This window comes from Arachis hypogaea, chromosome 12 (genome assembly GCF_003086295.3).
Source record: "Arachis hypogaea cultivar Tifrunner chromosome 12, arahy.Tifrunner.gnm2.J5K5, whole genome shotgun sequence".
Taxonomy (NCBI): Eukaryota; Viridiplantae; Streptophyta; class Magnoliopsida; order Fabales; family Fabaceae; genus Arachis; species Arachis hypogaea.
In genome coordinates, this window is record NC_092047.1 from 56,260,833 (window position 1) to 56,275,481 (window position 14,649).

General features: G+C 38.4%; 1 non-coding gene across 1 annotated transcript; it reads right to left on the minus strand.

Moving 5' to 3' along the window:
• Positions 1-7,466: 7,466 nt before the first annotated feature.
• Positions 7,467-7,574, minus strand: LOC112731447 (small nucleolar RNA R71). Its single transcript, XR_003167224.1, has one exon. It is a non-coding gene; the product is annotated as a small nucleolar RNA R71 (small nucleolar RNA).
• Positions 7,575-14,649: the final 7,075 nt, after the last annotated feature.

The window sequence follows — 14,649 nt, forward strand, 5'->3', positions numbered from 1 at the left end:
TCCCTAAGGACTTGGTCCAACCTTTGATCAAAGTTGACCCTTCTAGTGAAAGGGTGAGGATCTCCTTGCATCATTGGCAAGTTGAATGCCAACTTCACATTTTCCGGACTAAAATTCAAGTATTTCCCCCGAACCATTGTGAGCCAATTCTTTGGGTTCGGGTTCACACTTTGATCATGGTTCTTAGTGATCCATGCATTGGCATAGAACTCTTGAACCATTAAGATCCCGACTTGTTGAATGGGGGTGGTGAGGATTTCCAAACCTCTTCTTCGGATTTCATGTCGGATCTCCGGATATTCACTCTTTTTGAGCTTAAAGGAGACCTCGGGAATCACCTTCTTCTTGGCCACAACTTCATAGAAGTGGTCTTGATGGACCTTTGAGATGAATCTCTCCATCTCCCATGACTCGGAGGTGGAAGCAATTGCCTTCCCTTTCCTCTTTCTAGAGGCTTCTCCAGCCTTAAGTGCCATTAATGGTTATGAAAAAATAAAAAGCTTTAGATTTTCCCACACCAAACTTAGAAGATTTGCTCGTCCTCGAGCAAAAGAAGAAAGAAAGGAGAAGAAGAAGAAGAAATAGAGGAGATGGAGGGAGGTGAGTGGTTCGGCCAAGGGGGAGAGAAGTGTTTGTGATGTGTGAAAGTGAAGGTAGTGAGGAGGGGTATATATAGTGTAGGAGAGAGGGGGGTTGATGAGCGGATAATTTATACGCTTTTTGGCATTGTTTTTAGTATGTTTTTAGTATATTTTAATTAGTTTTTACTATATTTTTTATTAGTTTTTATTTAAAATTTACTTTTCTAGACTTTACTATGAGTTTGTGTGTTTTTCTGTGATTTCAGGTATTTTCTGGCTGAAATTGAGGGACCTGAGCAAAAATCTGATTTAGAGGCTGAAAAAGGACTGCAGATGCTGTTGGATTCTGACCTCCCTGCACTCAAAGTGGATTTTCTGGAGCTACAGAAGCCCAATTGGCGCGCTCTCAATTGCGTTGGAAAGTAGACATCTTGGGCTTTCTAGTAATATATAATAGTCCATACTTTTCCCGGGATTTGATGGCCCAAACAGGCGTTCCAAGTCAGCCCAAGAATTCTAGCGTTTAACGCCAAAACTGACATAAAAACTGGAGTTAAACGCCCAAACTGGCACAAAAGCTGGCGTTTAACTCCAAGAAAAGTCTCTACACATGAAAGCTTCAATGCTCAGCCCAAGCACACACCAAGTGGGCCCCGGAAGTGGATTTTTACACTAAACACCCTAGCTTACTCATTTTCTGTAACCCTAGGTCACCAGTTTACTATAAAAACTACTTTTAGTGATTCATCTTGTACATCATGACACTTTACACGTTTCTTATTGTATTCTCTACGGCATGAGCCTCTAAACCCCATTGTTGGGGGTGAGAAGCTCTGCTGTTCTTCATGAATTAATGCAATTACTACTGTTTTCCATTCTATCACGCTTGCTTCTATTCTAAGATATTCATTCGCACTTCAACCTGATGAATGTGATGATCCGTGACACTCATCATCATTCTCACCTATGAATGCGTGCCTGACAAACACCTCCGTTCTACCTTAGATTGAATGCATATCTCTTGGCCTCATGATTCAGATCAGAGTCTTCGTGGTATAAGTGATGAGCGGATAATTTATACGCTTTTTGGCATTGTTTTTAGTATGTTTTTAGTAGGATCTAGTTACTTTTAGGGATGTTTTCATTAGTTTTTATGTTAAATTCACATTTCTGGACTTTACTATGAGTTTGTGTGTTTTTCTGTGATTTCAGGTATTTTCTGACTGAAATTGAAGGACTTGAGCAAAAATCAGATTCAGAGGTTGAAGAAGGACTGCTGATTCTTTTGGATTCTGACCTCTCTGCACTCAAAATGGATTTTCTGGAGCTACAGAACTTAAAATGGCAAGCTTTCAATTGCGTTGGAACGTAGACATCCAGGGCTTTCCGACAATATATAATAGTCTATACTTTGGCCAAGAATAAATGACGTAAACGGGTGTTCAACGCCAGCTCTCTGCCCAATTCTGGCGTCCAGCGCCAGAAAAGGATCCAAAACCAGAGTTGAACGCCCAAACTGGCACCAGAACTGGCGTTCAACTCCAAGAAGGACCTCTACACGTGCAACACTCAAGCTCAGCCCAAACACACACCAAGTGGGCCCCGGAAGTGGATTTATGCATCAATTACTTATTTCTGTAAACCCTAGTAGCTAGTTTATTATAAATAGAACCTTTTACTATTGTATTTGACATCTTTGGACGCCTGGTTCTTAGATCAGGGGGGCTGGCCATTCGGCCATGCCTGGACCTTTCACTTATGTATTTTCAATGGTAGAGTTTCTACACTCTATAGATTAAGGTGTGGAGCTCTGCTGTTCCTCAAAGATTAATGCAAAGTACTACTGTTTTCTATTCAATTCATCTTATTTCGCTTCTAAGATATTCATTCGCACTTCAACCTGAATGTGATGAATGTGACAATCATCATCATTTCCTATGAACGCGTGCCTGACAACCACTCCCGTTCTACATTAGATTGAATGAGTATCTCTTAGATCTCTTAATCAGAATCTTCGTGGTGTAAGCTAGAATGATGGCGGCATTCAAGAGAATCCGGAAAGTCTAAACCTTGTCTGTGGTATTCCGAGTAGGATTCAATGATTGAATGACAGTGACGAGCTTCAAACTCGCGAGTGCTGGGCGTTAGTGACAGACGCAAAAGGATAGTAAATCCTATTCCAGCATGATCGAGAACCGACAGATGAATAGCCGTGCCGTGACAGGGTGCGTTGACCATTTTCACTGAGAGGATAGGATGAAACCATTGACAAGGGTGATGCCTCCAGACGATTCGCCGTGCCGTGACAGGGCATTTGGATCATTTTCCCGAGAGAAGACCGAAAGTAGCCATTGACAATGGTGATGTATCACATAAAGCCAGCCATGGAAAGGAGTAAGACTGATTGGATGAAGATAGCAGGAAAGCAGAGGTTCAGAGGAACGAAAGCATCTCTATTCGCTTATCTGAAATTCTCACCAATGAATTACATAAGTATTTCTATCGTTTATTATTTATCTTTTGATTATCTAATCCAATCACATTTAACCCTACCTGACTGAGATTCGCAAGGTGACCATAGCTTGCTTCATACTAACAATCTCCGTGGGATTCGACCCTTAATCACGTAAGGTATTACTTGGACGACCCAGTGCACTTGCTGGTTAGTTGTGCGAAGTTGTGAACCATGGTATTGGCATCATGTTTTTGGCGCCATTACCAGGGAAAGAAAGAGCGATGAATTTTACATAATTAAAGTGTAATCACAATTTCTGCGCACCAAGTTTTTGGCGCCGTTGCCGGGGATTGTTTGAGTTTGGACAACTGACGGTTCATCCTGTTGCTCAGATTAGGTAATTTTCTTTTTGTTTTGTTTTCAAAAAAAAAATATTTTTCAAAAATTTTTCAAAAATTTCTCCTTTGTTTTCGAAAAAAAAATGTTTTCAAAAATATATTTTTCTTCAACACTTTCAAGAATGAATTCTAGTGTTTCATGAAGCATGTTGAAGCCTGACTGGCTGTAAAGCCACGACTGTAGGGCATGCTAGGCTTGTCATGTCTGAGTTACATACTAAAGCTTGGCTGGCTATTAAGCCATGCCTGACCCTTTGATTGGAGCTTTAGAGCATAAGATTCCTGGAATTCATATTAAAATTTTGAATCCTTATTTTTCTTTTTCATAATAATTTTCGAAAAAAATACAAAAAAAATTAGAAAAGCATAAAAATCAAAAATACTTTTGTGTTCTTGTTTGAGTCTTGAGTTATGTTATAAGTTTGGTGTTAATTGCATGTGCATCTTGCATTTTTCGAAAATTCTCATGCATTCATAGTGTTCTTCATGATCTTCAAGTTGTTCTTGGTAAGTCTTCTTGTTTGATCTTTGCATTTGCATGTTTTGTGTATTTTCTTGTTTTTCATATGCATTCTTGGATTCTTAGTGTCTAAGCATTAAATAATTCTAAGTTTGGTGTCTTGTATGTTTTCTTTGCATTAAAAATTTTTCAAAAATGTGTTCTTGATGTTCATCATGATCTTCTTAGTGTTCTTGGTGTTCATCTTGACATTCATAGCATTCTTGCATGCATTCATTGTTTTGATCCATAACTTTCATGCATTGCATCATTTTTCTTGTTTTTCTCTCATCATAAAAAATTCAAAAATCAAAAAAATATCTTTCCCTTTTTCTCTCATCAAATTCGAAAATTGGATTGACTTTTTTCAAAAATTTTTAAAATCAAGTTGTTTCTTATGAGTCAAATCAAATTTTCAATTTGAAAATGTTATCTTTTTCAAAATCTTTTTCAAAAATCAAATCTTTTTCAAATTTCTTAGTTATTTTCGAAAATTTCAAAAATATTTTTCAAAAAAATATTTTTCTTATTTTGATATCAAATTTTCGAAAATAACAATAACAATTAATGTTTTGATTCAAAAATTTCAAGTTTGTTACTTACTTGTTAAGAAAGATTCAAACTTTAAGTTCTAGAATCATATCTTGTGATTTCTTGTGAATCAAGTCATTAATTGTGATTTTAAAAATTCAAATCTTTTTCAAAAACTAATTTCTATCATATCTTTTCAAAAATATCTTCTTATCTTATCTTTTTCAAAAATTTGATTTCAAAATATCTTTTCTAACTTCCTAACTTCCTATCTTTTCAAAATTTGTTTCAACTAACTAACTAACTTTTTGTTTGTTTCTTATCTTTTTCAAAACCACCTAACTAACTCTCTCTCTCTCTCTAATTTTCGAAAATATCTCCCTCTTTTTCAAAATTTCTTTTTAATTAAACTAATTATTTTATTTTTATTTGAATTTTCGAAAAACTACTAACCTTTTTCAAAAACTATTTTCGAAAATCACTAACTCTTTTTCAAAAAAATGTTTTTCGAAAATTCTTCTCCCTCATCCCCTTCTATTTATATATTTATCTACTAACACTTCTCTTCATCTCACATCACTACTCCTATCCTTACCTTTGTGTTTGGATTCTTCATTCTTCTTCACCCCTATTCTTTTTCTTCTTCTACTAACAATAAGGAACCTCTTTACTGTGACATAGAGGATTCCTCTTCTTTTCTTTTTCTCTTCTCTTTCTTATGAGCAGGGACAGAGAAAAAGGCATTCTTGTTGAAGCTGATCCAGAACCTGAAAGGACTCTGAAGAGAAAACTAAGAGAAGCTAAATTACAACAATCCAAAGACAACCTTATTGAAAATTTCGAACAAGTAAAGGAGATGGCAGCCGAATCCAACAACAATAATGCAAGGAGAATGCTTGGTGACTTTATTGCACCTAATTCCAATTTACATGGAAGAAGCATCTTGATGAGAGGATAATTTATACGCATTTTGGCATTGTTTTTAGTATGTTTTAGTAGAATCTAGTTACTTTTAGGGATGTTTTCATTAGTTTTTATGTTAAATTCACATTTCTGGACTTTACTATGAGTTTGTATGTTTATCTGTGATTTCAGGTATTTTCTGGCTGAAATTGAGGGACTTGAGCAAAAATCAGATTCAGAGGTTGAAGAAGGACTGCTGATGCTGTTGGATTCTGACCTCCCTACACTCAAAATGGATTTTCTGGAGCTACAGAACTCAAAATGGCGCGCTTCCAATTGCGTTGGAAAGTAGACATCCAGGGCTTTCCAGATATATATAATAGCCTATACTTTGGCCAAGAATAGATTATGCAAACTGGCGTTCAACGCCAGCTCTCTGCCCAATTCTGGCGTCCAGCGCCAGAAAAGGATCCAAAACCAGAGTTGAACGCCCAACCTGGCACAAATGCTGGCGTTCAACTCCAAGAAGGACCTCTACACGTGAAACACTCAAGCTCAGCCCAAACACAAACCAAGTGGGCTCCGGAAGTGGATTTATGGATCAATTACTTATTTCTGTAAACCCTAGTGACTAGTTTATTATAAATAGGACCTTTTACTATTGTATTAGACATCCTGGATTGTATTTTGATCCTGTGATCAAGTCTTGGTTACTCCGGTTCCCCTCTGGGGCCGAGACCAATGAACTCCATTATCACTTATGTATTTTTAACGGTAGAGTTTCCGCACGCCATAGATTAAGGTGTGGAGCTCTGCTGTTCCTCAAAGATTAATGCAAAGTACTACTGTTTTCTATTCAATTCATCTTATTTCGCTTCCAAGATATTCATTCGCACTTTAACCTGAATGTGATGAACGTGACAATCATCATCATTCCCTTTGAACGCGTGCCTGACAACCACTTCAGTTCTACATTAGAATTGAATGAGTATCTCTTAGATCTCTTAATCAGAATCTTCGTGGTGTAAGCTAGAATGATGGCGGCATTCAAGAGAATCCGGAAGGTCTAAACCTTGTCTGTGGTATTCCGAGTAGGATTCAATGATTGAATGACTGTGACGAACTTCAAACTCGCGATTGCCGGGCGTAGTGACAGACGCAAAAGGATAGTAAATCTTATTCCAGCAGGATCGAGAACCGACAGATGAATAGCCGTGCCGTGACAGGGTGCGTTGACCATTTTCACTGAGAGGATAAGATGAAACCATTGACAAGGGTGATGCCTCCAGACGATTAGCCGTGCCGTGACAGGGCATTTGGATCATTTTCCCGAGAGAAGACCGAAAGTAGCCTTTGAGAATGGTGATGTATCATATAAAGCCAGCCATGCAAAGGAGTAAGACTGATTGGATGAAGATAGCAGGAAAGCAGAGGTTCAGAGGAATGAAAGCATCTCTATTCGCTTTTCTGAAATTCTCACCAGTGATTTACATAAGTATTTCTATCCCTATTTTATTAATTAATTTCGAAAACCCCATTACTATTTTATATCCGCCTGACTGAGATTTACAAGGTGACCATAGCTTGCTTCATACCAACAATCTCCGTGGGATTCGACCCTTACTCACGTAAGGTATTACTTGGACGACCCAGTGCACTTGCTGGTTAGTTGTGCGAAGTTGTGAACCATGGTATTGGCATCATGTTTTTGGCGCCAATACCAGGGAAAGAAAGAGCGATGAATTTTACATAATTAAAGTGTAATCACAATTTCTGCGCACCACATCTCTATTCCTGCCATTGGAGCAAACAACTTTGAGCTGAAACCTCAGCTAGTTTCTCTGATGCAGCAGAACTGCAAGTTTCATGGACTTCCATCTAAAGATCCTTTTCAGTTCTTAACTGAATTCTTGCAGATATGTGATACTGTTAAGACTAATGGAGTAAATCCTGAAGTCTACAAGCTCATGCTTTTCCCATATGCTGTAAGAGACAGAGCTAGAATATGGTTGGACTCTCAACTTAAGGATAGCTTGAACTCTTGGGATAAGTTGGTCACGGCTTTCTTAGCCAAGTTCTTTCCTCCTCAAAAGCTGAGCAAGCTTAGAGTGGATGTTCAAACCTTCAAATAAAAAGATGGTGAATCCCTCTATGAAGCTTGGGAATGATACAAACAGTTGACCAAAAAGTGTCCTTCTGACATGCTTTCAGAATGGACCATCCTGGATATATTCTATGATGGTTTATCTGAGCTATCAAAGATGTCATTGGATACTTCTGCAGGTGGATCCATTCACCTAAAGAAAATGCCTGCAGAAGCTCAAGAACTCATTGACATGGTTGCTAATAACCAGTTCATGTACACTTCTGAGAGGAATCCTGTGAGTAATGGGATGCCTATGAAGAAGGGAGTTCTTGAAATTGATGCATTGAATGCCATATTGGCTCAGAACAAAATATTGACTCAGCAAGTCAATATGATTTCTCAGAGTCTGAATGGAATGCAAGCTGCATCCAACAGTACTCAAGAGGCATCTTCTGAAGAAGAAGCTTATGATCTTGAAAACCCTGCAATAGCAGAGGTGAATTACTTAGGTGAACCTTATGGAAACACCTATAATCCATCATGGAGAAATCATCCAAATCTCTCATGGAAGGATCAAAGGCCTCAACAAGGCTTTAATAATGGTGGAAGAAACAGGTTTAGCAATAGCAAGCCTTTTCCATCATCCACTCAGCAACAGACAGAGAATTCTGAACAAAATACCTCTAATTTGGCAAACTTGGTCTCTGATCTGTCCAAGACCACTGTAAATTTCATGAATGAAACAAGGTCTTCCATTAGAAACTTGGAAGCACAAGTAGGCCAGCTGAGTAAAAGGATCACTGAAATCCCTCCTAGTACTCTCCCAAGCAATACAGAAGAGAATCCAAAAGGAGAGTGCAAGGCCATTGACATAAGCACCATGGCCGAACCTGTAAGGGAAGGAGAGGACGTGAATTCCAAGGGGGAAGACCTCCTGGGACGTCCAGTGATCAATAAGGAGTTTTCCTCTGAGGAACCAAAGGAATCTGAGACTCATCTAGAGATCATAGAGATTCCATTGAACCTCTTTATGCCATTCATGAGCTCTGATGAGTATTCCTCTTCTGAAGAGAATGAGGATGTTACTGAAGAGCAAACTGCCAAGTTTCTTGGTGCAATCATGAAGCTAAATGCCAAATTATTTGGCATTGATACTTGAGAAGTTGAACCTCCCTTGTTCATCAATGAACTAAGTGATCTGGATCAACTGACATTGCCTCAGAAGAGACAGGATCCTGGAAAGTTCATAATACCTTGTACCATAGGCACCATGATCTTTAAGGCTCTGTGTGACCTTGGTTCAGGAATAAACCTCATGCCCTCTCTGTAATAGAGAAACTGGGAATCTATGGGGTGCAAGCTGCTAAAATCTCATGAGAGATGGCAGACAATTCAAGAAAACAGGCTTATGGACAAGTAGAGGACATGTTAGTAAAGGTTGAAGGCCTTTACATCCCTGCTGATTTCATAGTCCTGGATGAATCCATCTTCCTAGGAAGACCTTTCCTAGCCACAGCAAGAGCTGTGATTGATGTGGACAGAGGAGAATTAATCCTTCAAATGAATGAGGACAACCTTATGTTTACAACTCAAGGATCTCTCTCTGCATCCATGGAGAGGAAGCAGAAAAAGCTTCTCTCAAAGCAGAGTCAAACAAAGCCCCCACAGTCAAACTCTAAGTTTGGTGTTGGGAGGCCACAACCAAACTCTAAGTTTGGTGTTGAACTCCCATATCTAAACTCTAAGTTTGGTGTTGGAGAGTCTCAACAATGCTCTGAACATCTTTGAGGCTCCATGAGAGCCCACTGTCAAGCTATTGACATTAAAGAAGCGCTTGTTGGGAGGCAACCCAATTTTTATTTATCTAACAATATTTTTCTTAGTTATATGTCTTTATAGGTTCATGATCATGTGGAGTCACAAAATAAATATAGAAATTGAAAACGGAATCAAAAACAGCAGAAGAAAAATCACACCCTGGAGGAGCATCTGTCTGGCGTTCAACGCCAGAATAGAGCATGGTTCTGGCGCTGAACGCCCAAAATGGGCAGTGTCCGGGCGTTGAACGCGCAGAACAAGCATGGTTCTGGCGTTCAACGCCAGAAATGGCCAGTAAATGGGCGTTGAACGCCCAAAATGGGCACCAACCTGGCGCTGAACGCCCAAAGTTGTGTGCAAGGGCATTTTACATGCCTAATTTGGTGCAAGGTTGTAAATACTTGAACACCTCAGGATCTGTAGACCCCACAAGATCATCTCAGGATCTGTGGACCCCACAGGATCCCCACCCACCTCACCCTCTCTTTCTCCATTCATGATCATCCCTTCTGTTTTCCATTCACCACTCACATCTATACACACATCCCTCCATCTCCTCCATATCTTCTTCTTCTTCTTCTATTCTTTCTTCTTTTGCTCGAGGGCGAGCAACATTCTAAGTTTGATGTGGTAAAAGCATAAACTTTCTGTTTTTCCATAACCATTAATGGCACCTAAGGCCAGAGAAACCTCAAAGAGGAAAGGGAAGGCAAGTGCTTTCACCTCTAAGCCATAGGAGATGGAAAGATTCATCTCTAAAGCCCATCACTAAGAAAAGGATGGAGCAAACAAGAGAGCCCACTCATGGAGCTCAAGAAACACATGAGGAAGCTCACCATCAAGAGATCCCTGAGATGCCTCAAGGGATGCACTTTCCTCCATAAAAATTTCTAGGAGCAAGTCAATACCTCCCTAGGAGAATTAAGTTCCAACATGGGACAATTAAGGGTGAAACATCAAGAGCACTCCATCATCCTTCATGAAATCAGAGAAGATCAAAAAGCAATGAAGGAGGAGCAACAAATACAAGGAAGAGACATAGAAGAGCTCAAGGACATCATTGGTTCCTCAAGAAGGAAACGCACCCATCACTAAGGTGGACTCATTCCTTGTTCCTACATTCTCTGTTTTTCGTTTTCTATGTTAAGTGCTTATCGATGTTTGTGTCTTCACTACATGATCATTAGTAATTAGTAACTATGTCTTAAAGTTATGAATGTCCTATGAATCCATCACCTCTCTTAAATGAAAAATGTTTAAATTCAAAAGAACAAGAAGTACATGAATTTTGAATTTATCCTTGAACTTAGTTTAATTATATTGATGTGGTGACAATGCTTCTTGTTTTCTGAATGTATGCTTGAACAGTGCATATGTCTTTTGAAGTTGTTGTTTAAGAATGTTAAATATGTTGGCTCTTGAAAGAATGATGACAAGGAGACATGTTATTTGATAATCTGAAAAATCATAAAAATGATTCTTGAAGCAAGAAAAAGCAGCAAAGAACAAAGCTTGCAGAAAAAAAAAATAGGCAAAAAAAAATATAGAAAAAAATAGAAAGAAAAAGCAAGCAGAAAAAGCCAAAAGCTCTTAAAACCAAGAGGCAAGAGCAAAAAGCCAATAACCCTTAAAACCAAAAGGCAAGGAAAAAAAAAAGGATCCCAAGGCTTTGAGCATCAGTGGATAGGAGGGCCTAAAGGAATAAAATCCTGGTCTAAGCAGCTAAACCAAGCTGTCCCTAACCATGTGCTTGTGGCGTGTAGGTGTCAAGTGAAAACTTGAGACTGAGCGGTTAAAGTCAAGGTCCAAAGCAAAATAAAAGAGTATGCTTAAGAACCATGGACACCTCTAATTGGGGACTTTAGCAAAGCTGAGTCACAATCTGAAAAGGTTCACCCAATTATGTGTCTGTGGCATTTATGTATCCGGTGGTAATACTGGAAAACAAAGTGCTTAGGGCCACGGCCAAGACTCATAAAATAGCTGTGTTCAAGAATCATCATACTGAACTAAGAGAATCAATAACACTATCTGAACTCTGAGTTCCTATAGATGCCAATCATTCTAAACTTTAATGGATAAAGTAAGATGCCAAAACTATTCAAGAGGCAAAAAGCTATAAGTCCCGCTCATTTAATTGGAGCTATGTTTCATTGATAGTTTGGAATTTATAGTATATTCTCTTCTTTTTATCCTATTTGACTTTCAGTTGCTTGGGGACAAGCAACAATTTAAGTTTGGTGTTGTGATGAGCGGATAATTTATACGCTTTTTGGCATTGTTTTTAGTATGTTTTTAGTAGGATCTAGTTATTTTTAGGGATGTTTTCATTAGTTTTTATATTATATTCACATTTCTGGACTTTACTATGAGTTTGTGTGTTTTTCTTTGATTTCAGATATTTTCTGACTGAAATTGAGGGACTTGAGAAAAAATCAGATTCAAAGGTTGAAGAAGGACTGCTGATGCTGTTGAATTCTGACCTCCCTGCACTCAAAATAGATTTTCTGGAGCTACAGAACTCAAAATGGCGCGTTTCCAATTGCGTTGGAAAGTAGACATCCAGGGCTTTCCAGAAATATATAATAGTCCATACTTTGGCTAAGAATAGACGACGCAAACTGGCGTTCAACACCAGCTCTCTGCCCAATTCTGGCGTCCAGCGCCAGAAAAGGATCCAAAACCAGAGTTGAACGCCCAAACTGGCACCAGAACTGGCGTTCAACTCCAAGAAGGACCTCTACACGTGTAACACTCAAGCTCAGCCCAAACACACACCAAGTGGGCCCCGAAAGTAGATTTATGCATCAATTACTTACTTCTGTAAACCCTAGTAGCTAGTTTATTATAAATAGAACTTTTTACTATTGTATTTGACATCTTTGGATGCCTGGTTCTTAGATCAGGGGGGCTGGCCATTCGGCCATGCCTGGATCTTTCACTCATGTATTTTCAACGGTAGAGTTTCTACACTCCATAGATTAAGGTGTGGAGCTCTACTGTTCCTCAAAGATTAATGCAAAGTACTACTGTTTTCTATTCAATTCATCTTATTTCGCTTCTAAGATATTCATTCGCACTTCAACTTGAATGTGATGAACGTGACAATCATCATCATTCCCTATGAACGCGTGCCTGACAACCACTCCCGTTCTACATTAGATTGAATGAGTATCTCTTAGATCTCTTAATCAGAATCTTCGTGGTGTAAGCTAGAATGATGGCGGCATTCAAGAGAATCCGGAAAGTCTAAACCTTGTCTGTGGTATTCCGAGTAGGATTCAATGATTGAATGACTGTGACGAGCTTCAAACTCGCGAGTGCTGGGCGTTAGTGACAGACGCAAAAGGATAGTAAATCCTATTCCAGCATGATCGAGAACCGACAGATGAATAGCCGTGCCGTGACAGGGTGCGTTGACCATTTTCACTAAGAGGATAGGATGAAACCATTGACAAGGGTGATGCCTCCAGATGATTAGCCGTGCCGTGACAGGGCATTTGAATCATTTTCCCGAGAGAAGACCGAAAGTAGCCATTGACAATGGTGATGTATCACATAAAGCCAGCCATGGAAAGGAGTAAGACTGATTGGATGAAGATAGCAGGAAAGCAGAGGTTCAGAGAAACGAAAGCATCTCTATTTGCTTATCTGAAATTCTCACCAATGAATTACGTAAGTATTACTATCCTTTATTATTTATCTTTTGATTATCTAATCCAATCACATTTAACCCTACCTGACTGAGATTCGCAAGGTGACCATAGCTTGCTTCATACCAACAATCTCCGTGGGATTCGACCCTTACTCACGTAAGGTATTACTTGGACGACCTAGTGCACTTGCTGGTTAGTTGTGCGAAGTTGTGAACCATGGTATTGGCATCATTTTTTTGACGCCATTACCAAGGAAAGAAAGAGCGATGAATTTTACATAATTAAAGTGTAATCACAATTTCTTCGCACGAATAAGCTAGAATTATTGGCGGCTATTCCTGAGATCCAGAATGTCTAAACCTTGTCTGTGGTATTCTGAGTAGAATCTGGGAAGGGATGACTGTGATAAACTTCAAACTCGTGAGTGTTGGGCGTAGTGACAGACGCAAAAGGATCAATGGATCCTATTCCGACATGATCGAGAACCGACAGATGATTAGCCGTGCGGTGACAACGCATTTGGAACATTTTCACTGAGAGGACAAGAAGTAGCCATTGACAACGGTGATGTCCAACTTAAAGCTTGCCATGGAAGGAGCCTTGCGTGCATGAAGAAGAAGATAGTAGGAAAGCAGATATTCAGAAGACAAAGCATCTCCAAAGCCTCAACCTGTTCTTCATTACTGCATAACAAGTATTTATCTCATGTTCTTTTACTTTTTACAATTAAATCTGAGAATTATTGATATCCTGACTAAGAGTTACAAGATAACCATCGCTTGCTTCAAGCCGACAATCTCCGTGGGATCGACCCTTACTCACGTAAGGTATTACTTGGACGACCCAGTGCACTTGCTAGTTAGTTGTGCGGAGTTGCAAAAGTGTGATTGTAATTTCGTGCACCAAGTTTTTGGCGCCGTTGCCGGGGATTGTTCGAGTTTGGACAACTGACGGTTTATCTTGTTGCTTAGATTAGGAATATTTTATTTTTGTTGGTTTAGAGTCTTTTATTTGAGTTTAGTTTCATATTTTAAGTTTGGTGTCAATTGCATGCTTTTACTCTCTTTTAATTTTTTTGAATTTGCATATTCTTAGTCTTTCTTGGTTTAGAGTCTTTTATTTGAGTTTAGTTTCATATTTTAAGTTTGGTGTCAATTGCATGCTTTTACTCTCTTTTAATTTTTTCGAATTTGCATGTTCTTTGTCTTTCTTGATCTTTAAAAATTCTAAGTTTGGTGTCTTCTTTGTTTTTCCTTAATTTTTCGAAAATATTGTGCTTGATTTTCTAAAAATTTTAAGTTTGGTGTTCCTTGTGCTTTTATTTACTTAAAAATTTTTCAAAAATTATTCTTGGTGTTCATCTTGATCTTCAAAGTGTTCTTGGTGTTCATCTTGACATTCAAAGTTTTCTTGTTTGTTCTCTGTGTTTTGATCTAAAATTTCTAAGTTTAGTGTCATTTTATTGTTTTTCTCTTTCCTCATTAAAATTCAAAAATTAAAAAAAAATATCTTTTCCTTATTTTACTCATAAATTTCGAAATTTTGCATTAATTTAGTCAAAGATTTTCAAAATCATATCTTTTTTTTAGTCAAGTCAATATTCTAATTTCAAAAATTGATCTTTTTCAAATCTTTTTCAAAAATCAAATCTTTTTAATTTCTTCAATCATATCTTTTTCAAAATAATTCTCAATCATATCTTTTTTTTAATTGCAATCATAT